Source organism: Carcharodon carcharias, chromosome 4 (genome assembly GCF_017639515.1).
Source record: "Carcharodon carcharias isolate sCarCar2 chromosome 4, sCarCar2.pri, whole genome shotgun sequence".
Lineage (NCBI taxonomy): Eukaryota > Metazoa > Chordata > Chondrichthyes > Lamniformes > Lamnidae > Carcharodon > Carcharodon carcharias.
The window spans coordinates 79,479,211-79,504,208 of record NC_054470.1 but is presented as its reverse complement, the minus strand read 5'-3'; positions in this window follow the sequence as shown (position 1 = coordinate 79,504,208).

Genomic DNA, 24,998 nt, shown 5'->3' with positions numbered 1-24,998 from the left:
TCTCTCTCACACATATACATGCACGCTCTGTCTCTCTCACTCTCACACAGATATACGCACGCTCAGTTTCTCTCTCACAGAAAGACACGCCCTGTCTGTCTTGCACTCGCACACACTTGCACATGCTCTGTCTCTCATACATACGCATGATCTGTCTGTCTCTCTCTCACACACACAGGCTCACTTTGTCTCTCTCACAGACACGCACACTCAGTCTCTCTCTCTCAGACAGGCACACAATGTCTCTCTCTCACACACATGCACGCTCTGTCTCTCTCTCTCACACAAAGGCACGCTCTGTCTCTCTCTCACATACAGGCATGTTCTGTCTCCCTCTCTCACACACATGCACGCGCATGCTCTGTCTATCATACATACGCATGCTCTGTCTGTCTCTCTCTCACAAACGCAGGGTCTGTCTCTCTCTCTCACACGCGGGCATGCTCTACCTCTCTCTCTCTCACGCATATACATGCACGCCCTGTCTCTCTCTCTCTCACACAGATACACGCACGCTCAGTTTCTCTCTCACAGAAAGGGAAGCCCTGTCTGTCTCTCACACACAAACACACGCGCATGCTCTGTCTCTCATACATACGCATGCTCTGTCTGTCTCTCTCTCTCACACACACACATGCACGCTCTGTCACTCTCTCTCACACAGACATGCACGCTTTGTCTCTCTCTCACCGATGTGCATGCTCTGTCTCTCTCTCACAGGCACGCAGTCTGTCGCTCTCTCACAGACACGTTTGCTCTGTCACTCTCTCACAGACACGCAGGCTCTTTGTCTCTCTCTCTCTCATAGACACGCACGCTCTGTCTCTCTCTCACAGACACGCACGCTCTGTCTCTCTCTCACAGACAGGCATGCTCTGTCTCTCTCTCTCACACACATAGACGCGCAAGCCATGTCTCTCATACATACGCATGCTCGGTCTTTCTCTGTCTCACACACACACACGCACACACTGTCACTCCCTTTCTCACAGACACGCACGCTCTGTCTTCTCTCATCGACATGCATGCTCAGTCTCTCTCTCACAGACAGGCATGCTCTGTCTCTCTCTCTCACACACAAACACGGGCATGCTCTGTCTCTCATACATACACATGCTCTGTCTGTCTCTGCCACACGCGGGCATGCTCTACCTCTCTCTCTCTCACACATATACATGCACGCTCTGTCTCTCTCACTCTCACACAGATATAAGCACGCTCAGTTTCTCTCTCACAGAAAGGCACGCCCTGTCTGTCTCTGACACGCACACACACGCGTATGCTCTGTCTCACATGCATACGCAGGATCTGTCTGTCTCTCTCTCACACACACAGGCTCACTTTGTCTCTCTCACACACACGCACGCTCTGTAACTATCTCACAGGCCCGCACGCTCAGTCTCTATCTCACCGACATGCACGCTCTGTCTCTCTCTCACAGACACACATGCTCCGTCTCTCTCTCACAGACACGCACGCTGTGTCTCTCTCTCACAGACACGCACGCTTTGTCGCTCTCTCACAGACACACACGCGTTATCTCTCTCTCACAGACATGCACGCTCTGTCTCTCTCTCACACACACGCACGCTCTGGCTCTCTCTATCTCACAGACACGCAGGCTTTGTCTCTCTTTCACAGACAAGCACGCTCTGTCTCTCTCTCGCAGACACGCACGCTCAGTCTCTCTCTCACAGACACGCACGCTCAGTCTCTCTCTCAAAGACACGCACTCTCTGTGTCTCTCTCACAGACACGCATGTGATATCTCTCTCTCACAGACACGCACACTCTTTCTCTCTCTCACACACACGCAGGCTCTTTGTCTCTCTCTCTCTGTCCGTCTCTGTCTGACACACGCACACACTGTCACTACCTTTCTCACAGACACGCACGCTCTGTCTCTCTCTCACAGACAGGCAGGCTCCGTCTCTCTCTCACAGACACGCACGCTCTGTCTCTCTCTCACAGACACACACGCTCTGTCTCTCTCTCACAGACACGCACGCTCTGTCTTTCTCTCACAGTCATGCACGCTTAGTCTCTATCTCACAGAGACGCACGCTCTGTCTCTCTCACAGACACGCACGCTCTGTGTCTCTCTCACAGACACACACGCTCTCTTTCTCTCTCACACACACGCAGGCTCTTTATCTCTCTCTCTCTCATAGACACGCATGCTCTGTCTCTCTCTCACAGACATGCACGCTCTGTCTCTCTCTCACAGACACGCATGCTCTGTCTGTCTTTCACAGACAGGCATGGTCTGTCTCTCTCTCTCACACACAGAGACGCGCAAGCTCTGTCTCTCATACATACGCATGCTCTGTCTGTCTCTGTCTCACACACGCACACACTGTCACTCCCTTTCTCACAGACACGCACGCTCTGTCTTCTCTCACCAACATGCATGCTCTGTCTCTCTCTCACAGACAGGCACGCTCTGTCTCTCTCTCTCACACACACACACACACGTATGTTCTGTCTCTCATACATACGCATGCTCTGTCTGTCTCTCTCACACGCGGGCATGCTCTACCTCTCTCTGTCTCATACATATACATGCATGCTCTGTCTCTATCCCTCACACACAGATATACGCACGCTCAGTTTCTCTCTCACAGAAAGGCACGCCCTGTCTGTCTCTGACACGCACACACATGCGTATGCTCTGTCTCTCATCCATACGCAGGATCTGTCCCTCTATCTCTCACAGACACGCACGCTGTCTCTCTCTCTCACAGACACACACGCTCTGTCTCTCACTCACAGACACGGACGCGTTATCTCTCTCTCACAGACACGCATGCTCTGTCTCTCTCTCACACACACGCACGCTCTGTCTCTCTCTCTCTCACAGACACGCACGCTCTGTCTCTCTCTCACAGACACGCACGCTCAGTCTCTCTCTCTCTCGCAGACACGCACGCTCAGTCTCTCTCTAGCAGACACGCACGCTCAGTCTCTCTCGCATAGACATGCATGCTCAGTCTCTCTCTCACAGACACGCATGCTCAGTCTCTCTCGCACATACATGCATGTTCTGTCTGACTCTCACACACATGCACGCTCTGTCTCGCTCTCTCACACTCAGGCACGATCTGTCTCTCTCTCTCACACACAGGCATGCTCTGTCTCTCTCTATCACACACAGGCATGCTCTGTCTCTCTCTCACAAACACACACACGCATGCTCTGTCTATCATACATTCGCATGCTCTCTCTCTCTCTCTCTCACACACACACACACACGCTCTGTCACTCTCTGTCTCACAGACACGCATGCTCTGTCTCTCTCACTGACACGCACGCTCTGTCTCTCTCTCACAGACACGCACACTCTGTCTCTCTCGCACAGACACGCACGCTTTGAATTTCACTCTCACAGACCCGCAAGAACTATCTCTCTCTCACAGACACGCACGCTCTGTCTCTCTCTCTTTCACAGACACGCACGCTCTCTCTCTCTCTCACAGACACGCATGCTCAGTCTCTCTCTCACAGACACGTATGCTCAGTCTCTCTCTCTCAGACAGGCACACCATGTCTCTCTCTCACAGAGACAAACATGTTATCTCTCTCTCACAGACATGCACGTTCTGTCTCTCTCTCACACACACGCACGCTCTGCCTCTCTCTCTCTCACAGACACGCACTCTCTCTCTCTCTCTAACAGACACGCACGCTCTGCCTCTCTCTCACACACACGCACGCTCTGTCTCTCTCTCTCTCACAGACACGCACGCTCTGTCTCTCTCTCGCAGACAGGCACGCTCAGTCTCTCTCTCACCGACGTGCACGCTCTTTCTCTCTCTCACCGACAAGCACGCTCTGTCTCTCTCTCACAGACATGCATGTTCTGTCACTCTCTCACAGACACGCGCGCTCTGTCTCTCTCTCACAGACGCACACGCTCTGTTTCTCTCTCGCAGACACGCACGCTCTGTGTCTCTCTCACAGACACGCACGTGCTATCTCTCTCTCACAGTCACGCGCGCTCTCTCTCTCTCTCACACACACGCAGGCTCTTTGTCTCTCTCTCTCTCATAGACACGCATGCTCTGTCTCTCTCTCACAGACACGCACGCTCTGTCTCTCTCTCACAGACACGCATGCTCTGTTTCTCTCTCACAGACACGCACGGTCTGTCTCTCTCTCTCACACACACAGACGCGCAAGCTCTGTCTCTCATACATACGGATGCTCTGTCTGTCTCTGTCTCACACACGCACACACTGTCACTCCCTTTCTCACAGACACGCACGCTCTGTCTTCTCTCACCGACATGCATGCTCTGTCTCTCTCTCACAGACAGGCACGCTCTGTCTCTCTCTCTCACACACAGACACACGCATGCTCTGTCTCTCATACATACGCATGCTCTGTCTGTCTCTCTCACACACGGGCATGCTCTACCTCTCTCTGTCTCATACATATACATGCATGCTCTGTCTCTATCCCTCTCATAGACATGCACGCTCTGTCTCTCTCTCTCACACACACACACGCACTGTCTCTCTCTCTCTTGCAGACAAGCACGCTCTGTCTCTCTCTCGCAGACACGCACGATCAGTCTCTCTCTCACAGACACGCACGCTCAGTCTCTGTCTCACAGACACGCACGCTCAGTCTCTCTCTCACAGACATGCACGCTCAGTCTCTCACTCACTTACATGCACGTTCTGTCTGTCTCTCACACACATGCACGCTCTGTCTCGCTCTCTCACACACAGGCATGATCTGTCTTTCTCTCTCACACACAGGCATGCTCTGTCTTTCTCTATCACACATAGGCACGCTCTGTCTCTCTCTCTCTTTCACGGACACGCACGCTCCGTCTCTCTCTCACAGACATGCACGCACAGTCTCTCTCTCACAGACACGCATGCTCTGTCTCTCTCTCACAGACACGCATGCTCAGTCTCTCTTTTTCAGACAGGCACACCATGTCTCTGTCTCACACACATGCACGCTCTGTCTCTCTCTCTCTCACATGCGGGCATGCTCTACCTCTCTCTCTCTCACGCATATACATGCACGCCCTGTCTCTCTCTCTCTCACACAGATACACGAACGCTCAGTTTCTCTCTCACAGAAAGGCACGCCCTCTCTGTCTCTCACTCGCACACACATGCGCATGCTCTGTCTCTCATACATATGCATGATCTGTCTGTCTCTCTCTCACACATGCAGGCTCATTTTGTCTCTCTCACACACACGCACGCTCTGTATCTCTCTCACAGGCACGCACGCTCAGTCTCTATCTCACCGACATGCACGCTCTGTCTCTCTCTCACCGACACGCACGCTCTGTCTCTCTCTCACAGACACGCACGCTGAGTCTCTCTCTCACAGACATGCACTCTCTGTCTTTCTCTCACACACACGCACGCTCTGTCTCTCTCTATCTCACAGACACGCACGCTTTGTCTCTCTTTCACAGACAAGCACGCTCTGTCTCTCTCTCGCAGACACGCACGCTCAGTCTCTCACAGACACGCACGCTCAGTCTCTCTCTCAAAGACACGCACGCTCTGTGTCTCTCTCACAGACACGCATGTCCTATCTCTCTCTCAAAGACACGCACACTCTCTCTCTCTCACACACACACGCAGGCTCTTTGTCTCTCTCTCTCTCATAGACACGCATGCTCTGTCTCTCTCACAGACATGCACGCTCTGTCTCCCTCTCACAGACACGCACGCTCTTTCTCTCGCTCACAGAGATGCACGCTCTGTCTCTCTCTCAAAGACAAGCATGCGCTATCTCTCTCTCACAGAAACGCACGCACTGTCTCTCTCTCACACAAACGCACGCTCTGTCTCTCTCTCTCTCACAGACACGCACACTCAGTCTCTCTCTCACAGACACGCACGCTCAGTCTCTCTCTCACTTACATGCATGTTCTGTCTGTCTATCACACACATGCATGCTCTGTCTCGCTCTCTCACACACAGGCACGATCTGTCTCTCTCTCTCACACACAGGCATGCTCTGTCTCTCTCTATCACACACAAGCACGCTCTGTCTCTCTCTCGCACATACACACCAGCACATGCTCTGTCTCTCATACATACGCATGCTCTGTCTGTCTCTCTCTCGCATACACACACGCACGCTCTGTCACTCTCTCTCACAGACACGCATGACCTGTCTCTCTCAAAGACAGGCACGCTCTGTCTCTCTCTCACAGACACGCTCGCTCTGTATCTCTCTCACAGACACGCACGCTCTGAATCTCTCTCTCACAGACCTGCACGCACTATCTCTCTCTCACAGACATGCACGCTCTGTCTCTCTCTCACAGACATGCACGCTCGTCTCTTTCTCACTTACATTCACGTTCTGTCTGTCTATCACACACATGCACACTGTGTCTCGCTCTCTCACACACAGGCACGATCTGACTCTCTCTCTCACACACAGGCACGCTCTGTCTCTCTCTATCATACACAGGAACGCTCTGTCTCTCTCTCTCACAAACACACATGCGCATGCTCTGTCTCTCATAAATACGCATGCTCTGTCTGTCTCTATCTCGCATACACACACGCACGCTCTGTCACTCTCTCTATCACAGACCTGCACGCACTATCTCTCTCTCACAGACACACATTCTCTGTCTCTCTCTCACAGACATGCAAGCCCTTTCTGTCTCTCACAGACACTCACGCTCAATCTCTCTCTCTCAAACAGGCACACTGTGTCTCTCTCTCACACACATGCACGCTCTGTCTCTCTCTCTCACACAAAGGCACGCTCTGTCTCTCTCTCAAATACAGTCACGCTCTTTCTCTCTCTCTCACACACACACGCGCATGCTCTGTCTTTCATACATACGCATGCACTGTCTGTCTCTCTATCTCACACACGCAGGCTCTGTCTCTCTCACACGTGGGCATGCTCTGTCTCTCTCTCTCTCATACATATACACGCACGCTCTGTCTCTCTCTCTCTCACACAGTTACACGCATGCTCAGTTTCTCTCTTACAGAAAGGCACGCCCTGTCTGTCACACACACAGGCACGCACGCTCTGTCTCTCTCTCAACGACAAGCACGCTCTGTCTCTCTCTCACCGACACGCACGCTCTGTCTCTCTCTCACAGACACGCACGCTGAGTCTCTCTCTCACAGACATGCACTCTCTGTCTTTCTCTCACACACACGCACGCTCTGTCTCTCTCTATCTCACAGACACGCACGCTTTGTCTCTCTTTCACAGACAAGCACGCTCTGTCTCTCTCTCGCAGACACGCACGCTCAGTCTCTCACAGACACGCACGCTCAGTCTCTCTCTCAAAGACACGCACGCTCTGTGTCTCTCTCACAGACACGCATGTCCTATCTCTCTCTCAAAGACACGCACACTCTCTCTCTCTCACACACACACGCAGGCTCTTTGTCTCTCTCTCTCTCATAGACACGCATGCTCTGTCTCTCTCACAGACATGCACGCTCTGTCTCCCTCTCACAGACACGCACGCTCTTTCTCTCGCTCACAGAGACGCACGCTCTGTCTCTCTCTCAAAGACAAGCATGCGCTATCTCTCTCTCACAGAAACGCACGCTCTGTCTCTCTCTCACACAAACGCACGCTCTGTCTCTCTCTCTCTCACAGACACGCACACTCAGTCTCTCTCTCACAGACACGCACGCTCAGTCTCTCTCTCACTTACATGCATGTTCTGTCTGTCTATCACACACATGCATGCTCTGTCTCGCTCTCTCACACACAGGCACGATCTGTCTCTCTCTCTCACACACAGGCATGCTCTGTCTCTCTCTATCACACACAAGCACACTCTGTCTCTCTCTCGCACATACACACCAGCACATGCTCTGTCTCTCATACATACTCATGCTCTGTCTGTCTCTCTCTCGCATACACACACGCACGCTCTGTCACTCTCTCTCACAGACACGCATGACCTGTCTCTCTCAAAGACAGGCACGCTCTGTCTCTCTCTCACAGACACGCTCGCTCTTTATCTCTCTCACAGACACGCACGCTCTGAATCTCTCTCTCACAGACCTGCACGCACTATCTCTCTCTCACAGACATGCACGCTCTGTCTCTCTCTCACAGACATGCACGCTCGTCTCTTTCTCACTTACATTCACGTTCTGTCTGTCTATCACACACATGCACACTCTGTCTCGCTCTCTCACACACAGGCACGATCTGACTCTCTCTCTCACACACAGGCACGCTCTGTCTCTCTCTATCATACACAGGAACGCTCTGTCTCTCTCTCTCACAAACACACATGCGCATGCTCTGTCTCTCATAAATACGCATGCTCTGTCTGTCTCTATCTCGCATACACACACGCACGCTCTGTCACTCTCTCTATCACAGACCTGCACGCACTATCTCTCTCTCACAGACACACATTCTCTGTCTCTCTCTCACAGACATGCAAGCCCTTTCTGTCTCTCACAGACCCTCACGCTCAATCTCTCTCTCTCAAACAGGCACACTGTGTCTCTCTCTCACACACATGCACGCTCTGTCTCTCTCTCTCACACAAAGGCACGCTCTGTCTCTCTCTGAAATACAGTCACGCTCTTTCTCTCTCTCTCACACACACACGCGCATGCTCTGTCTTTCATACATACGCATGCACTGTCTGTCTCTCTCTCTCACACACGCAGGCTCTGTCTCTCTCACACGTGGGCATGCTCTGTCTCTCTCTCTCTCATACATATACACGCACGCTCTGTCTCTCTCTCTCTCACACAGTTACACGCATGCTCAGTTTCTCTCTTACAGAAAGGCACGCCCTGTCTGTCACACACACAGGCACGCACGCTCTGTCTCTCTCTCAACGACAAGCACGCTCTGTCTCTCTCTCACAGACACGCACGCTCTGTCTCTCTCTCACAGACACGCATGGTCTGTGTCTCTCTCACAGACACGCACGCTCTGAATCTCTCTCTCACAGACCTGCACGCACTATCTCTCTCTCACAGACATGCACGCTCTGTCTCTCTCTCACAGACATGCACGCTCGTCTCTTTCTCACTTACATTCACGTTCTGTCTGTCTATCACACACATGCACACTGTGTCTCGCTCTCTCACACACAGGCACGATCTGACTCTCTCTCTCACACACAGGCACGCTCTGTCTCTCTCTATCATACACAGGAACGCTCTGTCTCTCTCTCTCACAAACACACATGCGCATGCTCTGTCTCTCATAAATACGCATGCTCTGTCTGTCTCTATCTCGCATACACACACGCACGCTCTGTCACTCTCTCTATCACAGACCTGCACGCACTATCTCTCTCTCACAGACACACATTCTCTGTCTCTCTCTCACAGACATGCAAGCCCTTTCTGTCTCTCACAGACACTCACGCTCAATCTCTCTCTCTCAAACAGGCACACTGTGTCTCTCTCTCACACACATGCACGCTCTGTCTCTCTCTCTCACACAAAGGCACGCTCTGTCTCTCTCTCAAATACAGTCACGCTCTTTCTCTCTCTCTCACACACACACGCGCATGCTCTGTCTTTCATACATACGCATGCACTGTCTGTCTCTCTATCTCACACACGCAGGCTCTGTCTCTCTCACACGTGGGCATGCTCTGTCTCTCTCTCTCTCATACATATACACGCACGCTCTGTCTCTCTCTCTCTCACACAGTTACACGCATGCTCAGTTTCTCTCTTACAGAAAGGCACGCCCTGTCTGTCACACACACAGGCACGCACGCTCTGTCTCTCTCTCAACGACAAGCACGCTCTGTCTCTCTCTCACCGACACGCACGCTCTGTCTCTCTCTCACAGACACGCACGCTGAGTCTCTCTCTCACAGACATGCACTCTCTGTCTTTCTCTCACACACACGCACGCTCTGTCTCTCTCTATCTCACAGACACGCACGCTTTGTCTCTCTTTCACAGACAAGCACGCTCTGTCTCTCTCTCGCAGACACGCACGCTCAGTCTCTCACAGACACGCACGCTCAGTCTCTCTCTCAAAGACACGCACGCTCTGTGTCTCTCTCACAGACACGCATGTCCTATCTCTCTCTCAAAGACACGCACACTCTCTCTCTCTCACACACACACGCAGGCTCTTTGTCTCTCTCTCTCTCATAGACACGCATGCTCTGTCTCTCTCACAGACATGCACGCTCTGTCTCCCTCTCACAGACACGCACGCTCTTTCTCTCGCTCACAGAGACGCACGCTCTGTCTCTCTCTCAAAGACAAGCATGCGCTATCTCTCTCTCACAGAAACGCACGCTCTGTCTCTCTCTCACACAAACGCACGCTCTGTCTCTCTCTCTCTCACAGACACGCACACTCAGTCTCTCTCTCACAGACACGCACGCTCAGTCTCTCTCTCACTTACATGCATGTTCTGTCTGTCTATCACACACATGCATGCTCTGTCTCGCTCTCTCACACACAGGCACGATCTGTCTCTCTCTCTCACACACAGGCATGCTCTGTCTCTCTCTATCACACACAAGCACGCTCTGTCTCTCTCTCGCACATACACACCAGCACATGCTCTGTCTCTCATACATACTCATGCTCTGTCTGTCTCTCTCTCGCATACACACACGCACGCTCTGTCACTCTCTCTCACAGACACGCATGACCTGTCTCTCTCAAAGACAGGCACGCTCTGTCTCTCTCTCACAGACACGCTCGCTCTTTATCTCTCTCACAGACACGCACGCTCTGAATCTCTCTCTCACAGACCTGCACGCACTATCTCTCTCTCACAGACATGCACGCTCTGTCTCTCTCTCACAGACATGCACGCTCGTCTCTTTCTCACTTACATTCACGTTCTGTCTGTCTATCACACACATGCACACTGTGTCTCGCTCTCTCACACACAGGCACGATCTGACTCTCTCTCTCACACACAGGCACGCTCTGTCTCTCTCTATCATACACAGGAACGCTCTGTCTCTCTCTCTCACAAACACACATGCGCATGCTCTGTCTCTCATAAATACGCATGCTCTGTCTGTCTCTATCTCGCATACACACACGCACGCTCTGTCACTCTCTCTATCACAGACCTGCACGCACTATCTCTCTCTCACAGACACACATTCTCTGTCTCTCTCTCACAGACATGCAAGCCCTTTCTGTCTCTCACAGACACTCACGCTCAATCTCTCTCTCTCAAACAGGCACACTGTGTCTCTCTCTCACACACATGCACGCTCTGTCTCTCTCTCTCACACAAAGGCACGCTCTGTCTCTCTCTGAAATACAGTCACGCTCTTTCTCTCTCTCTCACACACACACGCGCATGCTCTGTCTTTCATACATACGCATGCACTGTCTGTCTCTCTCTCTCACACACGCAGGCTCTGTCTCTCTCACACGTGGGCATGCTCTGTCTCTCTCTCTCTCATACATATACACGCACGCTCTGTCTCTCTCTCTCTCACACAGTTACACGCATGCTCAGTTTCTCTCTTACAGAAAGGCACGCCCTGTCTGTCACACACACAGGCACGCACGCTCTGTCTCTCTCTCAACGACAAGCACGCTCTGTCTCTCTCTCACAGACACGCACGCTCTGTCTCTCTCTCACAGACACGCATGGTCTGTGTCTCTCTCACAGACACGCAGGCTCTATCTCTCTCTCACAGACTCACACGCTCTGTCTCTCTCTCACAAACATGCACGCTCTGTCTCTCTCTCTCAGACACGCACGCTCAGTCACTCTCTCACTGACATGCACGTTCTGTCTGTCTCTCACACACATGCATGCTCTGTCTCAATCTCTCACACACAGGCCTGATCTGTCTCGCTCTCTCTCACGCAAAGGCACGCTCTGTCTCTCTCTATCACACACAGGCACGCTCTGTCTCTCTCTCTCACACACAGGCATGCTCTGTCTCTCTCTATCACACACAGGCACGCTCTGTCTCTCTCTCGCACATACACACACGCGCATGCTGTCTCTCATACATACTCATGCTCTGTCTGTCTCTCTCTCGCATAGACACACGCACGCTCTGTCACTCTCTCTCACAGACACGCATGACCTGTCTCTCTCACAGACACGCTCGCTCTGTATCTCTCTCACAGACACGCACGCTCTGAATCTCTCTCTCACAGACCTGCACGCACTATCTCTCTCTCACAGACATGCACGCTCTGTCTCTCTCTCACAGACATGCACGCTCGTCTCTTTCTCACTTACATTCACGTTCTGTCTGTCTATCACACACATGCACACTCTGTCTCGCTCTCTCACACACAGGCACGATCTGACTCTCTCTCTCACACACAGGCAAGCTCTGTCTCTCTCTATCATACACAGGAACGCTCTGTCTCTCTCTCTCACAAACACACATGTGCATGCTCTGTCTCTCATAAATACGCATGCTCTGTCTGTCTCTATCTCGCATACACACACGCACGCTCTGTCACTCTCTCTATCACAGACCTGCACGCACTATCTCTCTCTCACAGACACACATTCTCTGTCTCTCTCTCACAGACATGCAAGCCCTTTCTGTCTCTCACAGACACTCACGCTCAATCTCTCTCTCTCAAACAGGCACACTGTGTCTCTCTCTCACACACATGCACGCTCTGTCTCTCTCTCTCACACAAAGGCACGCTCTGTCTCTCTCTGAAATACAGTCACGCTCTTTCTCTCTCTCTCACACACACACGCGCATGCTCTGTCTTTCATACATACGCATGCACTGTCTGTCTCTCTCTCTCACACACGCAGGCTCTGTCTCTCTCACACGTGGGCATGCTCTGTCTCTCTCTCTCTCATACATATACACGCACGCTCTGTCTCTCTCTCTCTCACACAGTTACACGCATGCTCAGTTTCTCTCTTACAGAAAGGCACGCCCTGTCTGTCACACACACAGGCACGCACGCTCTGTCTCTCTCTAAACGACAAGCACGCTCTGTCTCTCTCACAGACACGCACGCTCTGTCTCTCTCTCACAGACACGCATGGTCTGTGTCTCTCTCACAGACACGCATTCTCTATCTCTCTCTCACAGACTCACACGCTCTGTCTCTCTCTCACAAACATGCACGCTCTGTCTCTCTCTCTCAGACACGCACGCTCAGTCACTCTCTCACTGACATGCACGTTCTGTCTGTCTCTCACACACATGCATGCTCTGTCTCAATCTCTCACACACAGGCCTGATCTGTCTCGCTCTCTCTCACGCAAAGGCACGCTCTGTCTCTCTCTATCACACACAGGCACGCTCTGTCTCTCTCTCTCACACACAGGCATGCTCTGTCTCTCTCTATCACACACAGGCACGCTCTGTCTCTCTCTCGCACATACACACACGCGCATGCTGTCTCTCATACATACGCATGCTCTGTCTGTCTCTCTCGCATACACACACGCACGCTCTGTCACTCTCTCTCTCACAGACACGCGTGCTCTGTCTCTCTCATAGACACGCATGCTCTGTCTCTCTCTCACAGACACGCTCGCTCTGTATCTCTCTCACAGACACGCACGCTCTGAATCTCTCTCTCACAGACCTGCACGCAATATCTCTCTCACACAGACATGCACGCTCTGTCTCTCTCTCACAGACATGCACGCTCAGTCTCTCTCTCTCTTGCATTCACGTTCTGTCTGTCTATCACACACATGCACACTCTGTCTCGCTCTCTCACACACAGGCACGCTCTGTCTCACTCTCTCACACACAGGCATGCTCTGTCTCTCTCTAGCACACACAGGCACGCTCTGTCTCTCTCTCTCACATACACACAATAGCATGCTCTGTCTCTCATACATACGCATGCTCTGTCTGTCTCCCTCTCGCATACACACACGCACGCTCTGTCACTCTCTCTCTCACAGACATGCATGCTCTGTCTCTCTCATAGACACGCACGCTCTGTCTCTCTCACACAGACATGCAGGCTCTGTATCTCTCTCACAAACACGCACGCTCTGAATCTCTCTCTCATAGACCTGCACACACTATCTCTCTCTCACAGACATGCAAGCTCAGTCTTTCTCTCACAGACACACATTCTCTGTCTCTCTCTCACAGACATGCATGCCCTTTCTGTCTCTCACAGACACTCACGCTCAGTCTCTCTCTCTCAGACAGGCACACTGTGTCTCTCTCTCACACACATGCACGCTCTGTCTCTCTCTCTCACACAAAGGCACGCTCTGTCTCTCTCTCACATACAGTCACGCTCTTTCTCTCTCTCTCACACACACACGCGCATGCTCTGTCTTTCATACATACGCATGCACTGTCTGTCTCTCTCTCTCACACACGCAGGCTCTGTCTCTCTCACACGTGGGCATGCTCTGTCTCTCTCTCTCTCACACATATACACGCACGCTCTGTCTCTCTCTCTCTCACACAGTTACACGCATGCTCAGTTTCTCTCTTACAGAAAGGCACGCCCTGTCTGTCTCTCACACACACAGGCACGCACGCTCTGTCTCTCTCTCTCAACGACAAGCACGCTCTGTCTCTCTCTCACAGACACACATGCTCTGTCTCTCTCTCACAAACACGCATGGTCTGTATCTCTCTCACAGACACGCAGGCTTTATCTATCTCTCACAGACTCACACACTCTGTCTCTCTCTCACAGACATGCAAGCTCTGTCTCTCTCTCTCAGACACGCTCGCTCACTCACTCTCTCACTTACATGCACGTTCTGTCTGTCTCTCACAAACATGCACGCTCTGTCTCACTCTCTCACACACAGGCATGATCTGTCTCTCTCTCTCTCAAGCAAAGGCACGCTCTGTCTCTCTCTCTCACACACACACACGTGCGTGCTCTGTCTCTCATACATACGCATGCTCTGTCTGTCTCTCTCTAACATACACACACGCTAGCTCTGTCACTCTCTCTCTCAAGACACGCATGCTCTGTCTCTCTCATAGACACGCACGCTCTGTCTCTCTCTCACAGACACGCACGCTCTGTATCTCTCTCACAGACACGCATGCTCTGAATCTCTCTCTCACAGACCCGCACGTACTATCTCTCTCTCACAGATATGCACGCTCTGTCTCTCTCTCTTTCACAGACATGCACACTCTTTTTCTCTCTCACAGACACGCATGCTCAGTCTCTTCTCACAGACACGCACGCTCAGTCTCGCTCTCACAGACAAGCACACTCTGTCTCTCTCTCTCAGACACGCACGCTCAGTCACTCTCTCACTTACATGCACGTTCTGTCTGTCTCTCACACACATGCACGCTCTGTCTCACTCTCTCACACACAGGCATGATCTGTCTCTCTCCCTCTCATGCAAAGGCACTCTCTGTCTCTCTCTATCACACACAGGCACGCTCTGTCTCTCTCTCTCACACACAGGCATGCTCTGTCTCTCTCTATCACACACAGGCACGCTCTGTCTCTCTCTCGCACATGCACACACGCTCATGCTCTGTCTCTCATACATACGCATGCTCTGTCTGTCTCTCTCGCATACACACACGCACGCTCTGTCACTCTCTCTCTCACAGATACGCATGCTCTGTCTCTCTCATAGACACGCACGCTCTGTCTCTCTCTCACAGACACGCTCGCTCTGTATCTCTCTCACAGACACGCACGCTCTGAATTTCTCTCTCACAGACCTGCACGCACTATCTCTCTCTCACAGACATGCACGCTCTGTCTCTCTCTCACAGACATGCACGCTCAGTCTCTCTCTCACTTGCATTCACGTTCTGTCTGTCTATCACACACATGCGCACTCTGTCTCGCTCTCACACACAGGCACGATCTGTCTCTCTCTCTCACACACAGGCATGCTCTGTCTCTCTCTATCACACACAGGCACGCTCTGTCTCTCTCTCGCACATACACACACGCGCATGCTCTGTCTCTCATACATACGCCTGCTCTGTCTGTCTCTCTCGCATACACACACGCACACTCTGTCACTCTCTCTCACAGACACGCATGCTCTGTCTCTCTCATAGACAGGCATGCTCTGTCTCTCTCTCACAGACACGCTCGCTCTGTATCTCTCTCACAGACACGCACGCTCTGAATCTCTCTCTCACAGACCTGCACGCACTATCTCTCTCTCACAGACATGCACGCTCTGTCTCTCTCTCACAGACATGCACGCTCAGTCTCTTTCTCACTTACATTCACGTTTTGTCTGTCTATCACACACATGCACACTCTGTCTCGCTCTCTCACACACAGGCGCGATCTGACTCTCTCTCTCACACACAGGCACGCTCTGTCTCTCTCTATCATACACAGGAACGCTCTGTCTCTCTCTCTCACATACACACAATAGCATGCTCTGTCTCTCATACATACGCATGCTCTGTCTGTCTCCCTCTCGCATACACACACGCACGCTCTGTCACTCTCTCTCTCACAGACAAGCATGCTCTGTCTCTCTCATAGACACGCACGCTCTGTCTCTCTCTCACAGACACGCTCGCTCTGTATCTCTCTCACAGACACGCACGCTCTGAATCTCTCTCTCACAGACCTGCACGCACTATTTCTCTCTCACAGACATGCACGCTCTGTCTCTCTCTCACAGACATGCACGCTCAGTCTCTTTCTCACTTACATTCACGTTTTGTCTGTCTATCACACACATGCACACTCTGTCTCGCTCTCTCATACACAGGCACGATCTGACTCTCTCTCTCACACACAGGCACGCTCTGTCTCTCTCTATCATACACAGGAACGCTCTGTCTCTCTCTCTCACAAACACACACGCGCATGCTCTGTCTCTCAAAAATACGCATGCTCTGTCTGTCTCTATCTCGCATACACACACGCACGCTCTGTCACTCTCTCTATCACAGACCTGCATGCACTATCTCTCTCTCACAGACACACATTCTCTGTCTCTCTCTCACAGACATGCAAGCCCTTTCTGTCTCTCACAGACACTCACGCTCAATCTCTCTCTCTCAAACAGGCACACTGTGTCTCTCTCTCACACACATGCACGCTCTGTCTCTCTCTCTCACACAAAGGCACGCTCTGTCTCTCTCTCAAATACAGTCACGCTCTGTCTCTCTCTCTCTCACACAGTTACATGCATGCTCAGTTTCTCTCTTACAGAAAGGCACGCCCTGTCTGTCTCTCACACACACAGGCACGCACGCTCTGTCTCTCTCTCTCAACGACAAGCACGCTCTGTCTCTCTCTCACAGACACACACGCTCTGTCTCTCTCTCACAGACACGCATGGTCTGTGTCTCTCTCACAGACACGCAGGCTCTATCTCTCTCTCACAGACTCACACGCTCTGTCTCTCTCTCACAAACATGCACGCTCTGTCTCTCTCTCTCAGACACGCACGCTCAGTCACTCTCTCACTGACATGCACGTTCTGTCTGTCTCTCACACACATGCATGCTCTGTCTCAATCTCTCACACACAGGCATGATCTGTCTCGCTCTCTCTCACGCAAAGGCACGCTCTGTCTCTCTCTATCACACACAGGCACGCTCTGTCTCTCTCTCTCACACACAGGCATGCTCTGTCTCTCTCTATCACACACAGGCACGCTCTGTCTCTCTCTCGCACATACACACACGCGCATGCTCTGTCTCTCATACATACGCATGCTCTGTCTGTCTCTCTCGCATACACACACGCACGCTCTGTCACTCTCTCTCTCACAGACACGCATGCTCTGTCTCTCTCATAGACACGCATGCTCTGTCTCTCTCTCACAGACACGCTCGCTCTGTATCTCTCTCACAGACACGCACGCTCTCAATCTCTCTTTCACAGACCTGCACGCACTATCTCTCTCACACAGACATGCACGCTCTGTCTCTCTCTCACAGACATGCACGCTCAGTCTCTCTCTCTCTTGCATTCACGTTCTGTCTGTCTATCACACACATGCACACTCTGTCTCGCTCTCTCACACACAGGCACGCTCTGTCTCACTCTCTCACACACAGGCATGCTCTGTCTCTCTCTATCACACACAGGCACGCTCTGTCTCTCTCTCTCACATACACCCAATAGCATGCTCTGTCTCTCATACATACGCATGCTCTGTCTGTCTCCCTCTCGCATACACACACGCACGCTCTGTCACTCTCTCTCTCACAGACATGCATGCTCTGTCTCTCTCATAGACACGCACGCTCTGTCTCTCTCACACAGACATGCAGGCTCTGTATCTCTCTCACAAACACGCACGCTCTGAATCTCTCTCTCATAGACCTGCACACACTATCTCTCTCTCACAGACATGCAAGCTCAGTCTTTCTCTCACAGACACACATTCTCTGTCTCTCTCTCACAGACATGCATGCCCTTTCTGTCTCTCACAGACACTCACGCTCAGTCTCTCTCTCTCAGACAGGCACACTGTGTCTCTCTCTCACACACATGCACGCTCTGTCTCTCTCTCTCACACAAAGGCATGCTCTGTCTCTCTCTCACATACAGTCACGCTCTTTCTCTCTCTCTCACACACACACGCGCATGCTCTGTCTTTCATACATACGCATGCACTGTCTGTCTCTCTCTCTCACACACGCAGGCTCTGTCTCTCTCACACGTGGGCATGCTCTGTCTCTCTCTCTCTCACACATATACACGCACGCTCTGTCTCTCTCTCTCTCACACAGTTACACGCATGCTCAGTTTCTCTCTTACAGAAAGGCACGCCCTGTCTGTCTCTCACACACACAGGCACGCACGCTCTGTCTCTCTCTCTCAACGACAAGCACGCTCTGTCTCTCTCTCACAGACACGCACGCTCTGTCTCTCTCTCACAGACACGCATGGTCTGTGTCTCTCTCACAGACACGCAGGCTCTATCTCTCTCTCACAGACTCACACGCTCTGTCTCTCTCTCACAAACATGCACGCTCTGTCTCTCTCTCACAGACACGCACGCTCAGTCACTCTCTCACTGACATGCACGTTCTGTCTGTCTCTCACACACATGCATGCTCTGTCTCAATCTCTCACACACAGGCCTGATCTGTCTCGCTCTCTCTCACGCAAAGGCACGCTCTGTCTCTCTCTATCACACACAGGCACGCTCTGTCTCTCTCTCTCACACACAGGCATGCTCTGTCTCTCTCTATCACACACAGGCACGCTCTGTCTCTCTCTCGCACATACACACACGCGCATGCTGTCTCTCATACATACGCATGCTCTGTCTGTCTCTCTCGCATACACACACGCACGCTCTGTCACTCTCTCTCTCACAGACACGCATGCTCTGTCTCTCTCATAGACACGCATGCTCTGTCTCTCTCTCACAGACACGCTCGCTCTGTATCTCTCTCACAGACACGCACGCACTGAATCTCTCTCTCACAGACCTGCACGCAATATCTCTCTCACACAGACATGCACGCTCTGTCTCTCTCTCACAGACATGCACGCTCAGTCTCTCTCTCTCTTGCATTCACGTTCTGTCTGTCTATCACACACATGCACACTCTGTCTCGCTCTCTCACACACAGGCACGCTCTGTCTCACTCTCTCACACACAGGCATGCTCTGTCTCTCTCTAGCACACACAGGCACGCTCTGTCTCTCTCTCTCACATACACACAATAGCATGCTCTGTCTCTCATACATACGCATGCTCTGTCTGTCTCCCTCTCGCATACACACACGCACGCTCTGTCACTCTCTCTCTCACAGACATGCATGCTCTGTCTCTCTCATAGACACGCACGCTCTGTCTCTCTCACACAGACATGCAGGCTCTGTATCTCTCTCACAAACACGCACGCTCTGAATCTCTCTCTCATAGACCTGCACACACTGTCTCTCTCTCACAGACATGCAAGCTCAGTCTTTCTCTCACAGACACACATTCTCTGTCTCTCTCTCACAGACATGCATGCCCTTTCTGTCTCTCACAGACACTCACGCTCAGTCTCTCTCTCTCAGACAGGCACACTGTGTCTCTCTCTCACACACATGCACGCTCTGTCTCTCTCTCTCACACAAAGGCACGCTCTGTCTCTCTCTCACATACAGTCACGCTCTTTCTCTCTCTCTCACACACACACGTGCATGCTCTGTCTTTCATACATACGCATGCACTGTCTGTCTCTCTCTCTCACACACGCAGGCTCTGTCTCTCTCACACGTGGGCATGCTCTGTCTCTCTCTCTCTCACACATATACACGCACGCTCTGTCTCTCTCTCTCTCACACAGTTACACGCATGCTCAGTTTCTCTCTTACAGAAAGGCACGCCCTGTCTGTCTCTCACACACACAGGCACGCACGCTCTGTCTCTCTCTCTCAACGACAAGCACGCTCTGTCTCTCTCTCACAGACACACATGCTCTGTCTCTCTCTCACAAACACGCATGGTCTGTATCTCTCTCACAGACACGCAGGCTTTATCTATCTCTCACAGACTCACACACTCTGTCTCTCTCTCACAGACATGCAAGCTCTGTCTCTCTCTCTCAGACACGCTCGCTCACTCACTCTCTCACTTACATGCACGTTCTGTCTGTCTCTCACAAACATGCACGCTCTGTCTCACTCTCTCACACACAGGCATGATCTGTCTCTCTCTCTCTCAAGCAAAGGCACGCTCTGTCTCTCTCTCTCACACACACACACGTGCGTGCTCTGTCTCTCATACATACGCATGCTCTGTCTGTCTCTCTCTAACATACACACACGCTAGCTCTGTCACTCTCTCTCTCAAGACACGCATGCTCTGTCTCTCTCATAGACACGCACGCTCTGTCTCTCTCTCACAGACACGCACGCTCTGTATCTCTCTCACAGACACGCATGCTCTGAATCTCTCTCTCACAGACCCGCACGTACTATCTCTCTCTCACAGATATGCACGCTCTGTCTCTCTCTCTTTCACAGACATGCACACTCTTTTTCTCTCTCACAGACACGCATGCTCAGTCTCTTCTCACAGACACGCACGCTCAGTCTCGCTCTCACAGACAAGCACACTCTGTCTCTCTCTCTCAGACACGCACGCTCAGTCACTCTCTCACTTACATGCACGTTCTGTCTGTCTCTCACACACATGCACGCTCTGTCTCACTCTCTCACACACAGGCATGATCTGTCTCTCTCTCTCTCATGCAAAGGCACTCTCTGTCTCTCTCTATCACACACAGGCACGCTCTGTCTCTCTCTCTCACACACAGGCATGCTCTGTCTCTCTCTATCACACACAGGCACGCTCTGTCTCTCTCTCGCACATGCACACACGCTCATGCTCTGTCTCTCATACATACGCATGCTCTGTCTGTCTCTCTCGCATACACACACGCACGCTCTGTCACTCTCTCTCTCACAGATACGCATGCTCTGTCTCTCTCATAGACACGCACGCTCTGTCTCTCTCTCACAGACACGCACGCTCTGAATTTCTCTCTCACAGACCTGCACGCACTATCTCTCTCTCACAGACATGCACGCTCTGTCTCTCTCTCACAGACATGCACGCTCAGTCTCTCTCTCACTTGCATTCACGTTCTGTCTGTCTATCACACACATGCACACTCTGTCTCGCTCTCACACACAGGCACGATCTGTCTCTCTCTCTCACACACAGGCATGCTCTGTCTCTCTCTATCACACACAGGCACGCTCTGTCTCTCTCTCGCACATACACACACGCGCATGCTCTGTCTCTCATACATACGCCTGCTCTGTCTGTCTCTCTCGCATACACACACGCACACTCTGTCACTCTCTCTCACAGACACGCATGCTCTGTCTCTCTCATAGACAGGCATGCTCTGTCTCTCTCTCACAGACACGCTCGCTCTGTATCTCTCTCACAGACACGCACGCTCTGAATCTCTCTCTCACAGACCTGCGCGCACTATCTCTCTCTCACAGACATGCACGCTCTGTCTCTCTCTCACAGACATGCACGCTCAGTCTCTTTCTCACTTACATTCACGTTTTGTCTGTCTATCACACACATGCACACTCTGTCTCGCTCTCTCACACACAGGCGCGATCTGACTCTCTCTCTCACACACAGGCACGCTCTGTCTCTCTCTATCATACACAGGAACGCTCTGTCTCTCTCTCTCACATACACACAATAGCATGCTCTGTCTCTCATACATACGCATGCTCTGTCTGTCTCCCTCTCGCATACACACACGCACGCTCTGTCACTCTCTCTCTCACAGACAAGCATGCTCTGTCTCTCTCATAGACACGCACGCTCTGTCTCTCTCTCACAGACACGCTCGCTCTGTATCTCTCTCACAGACACGCACGCTCTGAATCTCTCTCTCACAGACCTGCACGCACTATTTCTCTCTCACAGACATGCACGCTCTGTCTCTCTCTCACAGACATGCACGCTCAGTCTCTTTCTCACTTACATTCACGTTTTGTCTGTCTATCACACACATGCACACTCTGTCTCGCTCTCTCATACACAGGCACGATCTGACTCTCTCTCTCACACACAGGCACGCTCTGTCTCTCTCTATCATACACAGGAACGCTCTGTCTCTCTCTCTCACAAACACACACGCGCATGCTCTGTCTCTCAAAAATACGCATGCTCTGTCTGTCTCTATCTCGCATACACACACGCACGCTCTGTCACTCTCTCTATCACAGACCTGCATGCACTATCTCTCTCTCACAGACACACATTCTCTGTCTCTCTCTCACAGACATGCAAGCCCTTTCTGTCTCTCACAGACACTCACGCTCAATCTCTCTCTCTCAAACAGGCACACTGTGTCTCTCTCTCACACACATGCACGCTCTGTCTCTCTCTCTCACACAAAGGCACGCTCTGTCTCTCTCTCAAATACAGTCACGCTCTGTCTCTCTCTCTCTCACACAGTTACATGCATGCTCAGTTTCTCTCTTACAGAAAGGCACGCCCTGTCTGTCTCTCACACACACAGGCACGCACGCTCTGTCTCTCTCTCTCAACGACAAGCACGCTCTGTCTCTCTCTCACAGACACACACGCTCTGTCTCTCTCTCACAGACACGCATGGTCTGTGTCTCTCTCACAGACACGCAGGCTCTATCTCTCTCTCACAGACTCACACGCTCTGTCTCTCTCTCACAAACATGCACGCTCTGTCTCTCTCTCTCAGACACGCACGCTCAGTCACTCTCTCACTGACATGCACGTTCTGTCTGTCTCTCACACACATGCATGCTCTGTCTCAATCTCTCACACACAGGCATGATCTGTCTCGCTCTCTCTCACGCAAAGGCACGCTCTGTCTCTCTCTATCACACACAGGCACGCTCTGTCTCTCTCTCTCACACACAGGCATGCTCTGTCTCTCTCTATCACACACAGGCACGCTCTGTCTCTCTCTCGCACATACACACACGCGCATGCTCTGTCTCTCATACATACGCATGCTCTGTCTGTCTCTCTCGCATACACACACGCACGCTCTGTCACTCTCTCTCTCACAGACACGCATGCTCTGTCTCTCTCATAGACACGCATGCTCTGTCTCTCTCTCACAGACACGCTCGCTCTGTATCTCTCTCACAGACACGCACGCTCTCAATCTCTCTTTCACAGACCTGCACGCACTATCTCTCTCACACAGACATGCACGCTCTGTCTCTCTCTCACAGACATGCACGCTCAGTCTCTCTCTCTCTTGCATTCACGTTCTGTCTGTCTATCACACACATGCACACTCTGTCTCGCTCTCTCACACACAGGCACGCTCTGTCTCACTCTCTCACACACAGGCATGCTCTGTCTCTCTCTATCACACACAGGCACGCTCTGTCTCTCTCTCTCACATACACCCAATAGCATGCTCTGTCTCTCATACATACGCATGCTCTGTCTGTCTCCCTCTCGCATACACACACGCACGCTCTGTCACTCTCTCTCTCACAGACATGCATGCTCTGTCTCTCTCATAGACACGCACGCTCTGTCTCTCTCACACAGACATGCAGGCTCTGTATCTCTCTCACAAACACGCACGCTCTGAATCTCTCTCTCATAGACCTGCACACACTATCTCTCTCTCACAGACATGCAAGCTCAGTCTTTCTCTCACAGACACACATTCTCTGTCTCTCTCTCACAGACATGCATGCCCTTTCTGTCTCTCACAGACACTCACGCTCAGTCTCTCTCTCTCAGACAGGCACACTGTGTCTCTCTCTCACACACATGCACGCTCTGTCTCTCTCTCTCACACAAAGGCATGCTCTGTCTCTCTCTCACATACAGTCACGCTCTTTCTCTCTCTCTCACACACACACGCGCATGCTCTGTCTTTCATACATACGCATGCACTGTCTGTCTCTCTCTCTCACACACGCAGGCTCTGTCTCTCTCACACGTGGGCATGCTCTGTCTCTCTCTCTCTCACACATATACACGCACGCTCTGTCTCTCTCTCTCTCACACAGTTACACGCATGCTCAGTTTCTCTCTTACAGAAAGGCACGCCCTGTCTGTCTCTCACACACACAGGCATGCACGCTCTGTCTCTCTCTCTCAACGACAAGCACGCTCTGTCTCTCTCTCACAGACACACATGCTCTGTCTCTCTCTCACAAACACGCATGGTCTGTATCTCTCTCACAAACACGCAGGCTTTATCTATCTCTCACAGACTCACACACTCTGTCTCTCTCTCACAGACATGCAAGCTCTGTCTCTCTCTCTCAGACACGCTCGCTCACTCACTCTCTCACTTACATGCACGTTCTGTCTGTCTCTCACACACATGCACGCTCTGTCTCGCTCTCTCACACACAGGCATGATCTGTCTCTCTCTCTCTCAAGCAAAGGCACGCTCTGTCTCTCTCTCTCACACACACACACGTGCGTGCTCTGTCTCTCATACATACGCATGCTCTGTCTGTCTCTCTCTAACATACACACACGCTAGCTCTGTCACTCTCTCTCTCAAGACACGCATGCTCTGTCTCTCTCATAGACACGCACGCTCTGTCTCTCTCTCACAGACACGCACGCTCTGTATCTCTCTCACAGACACGCATGCTCTGAATCTCTCT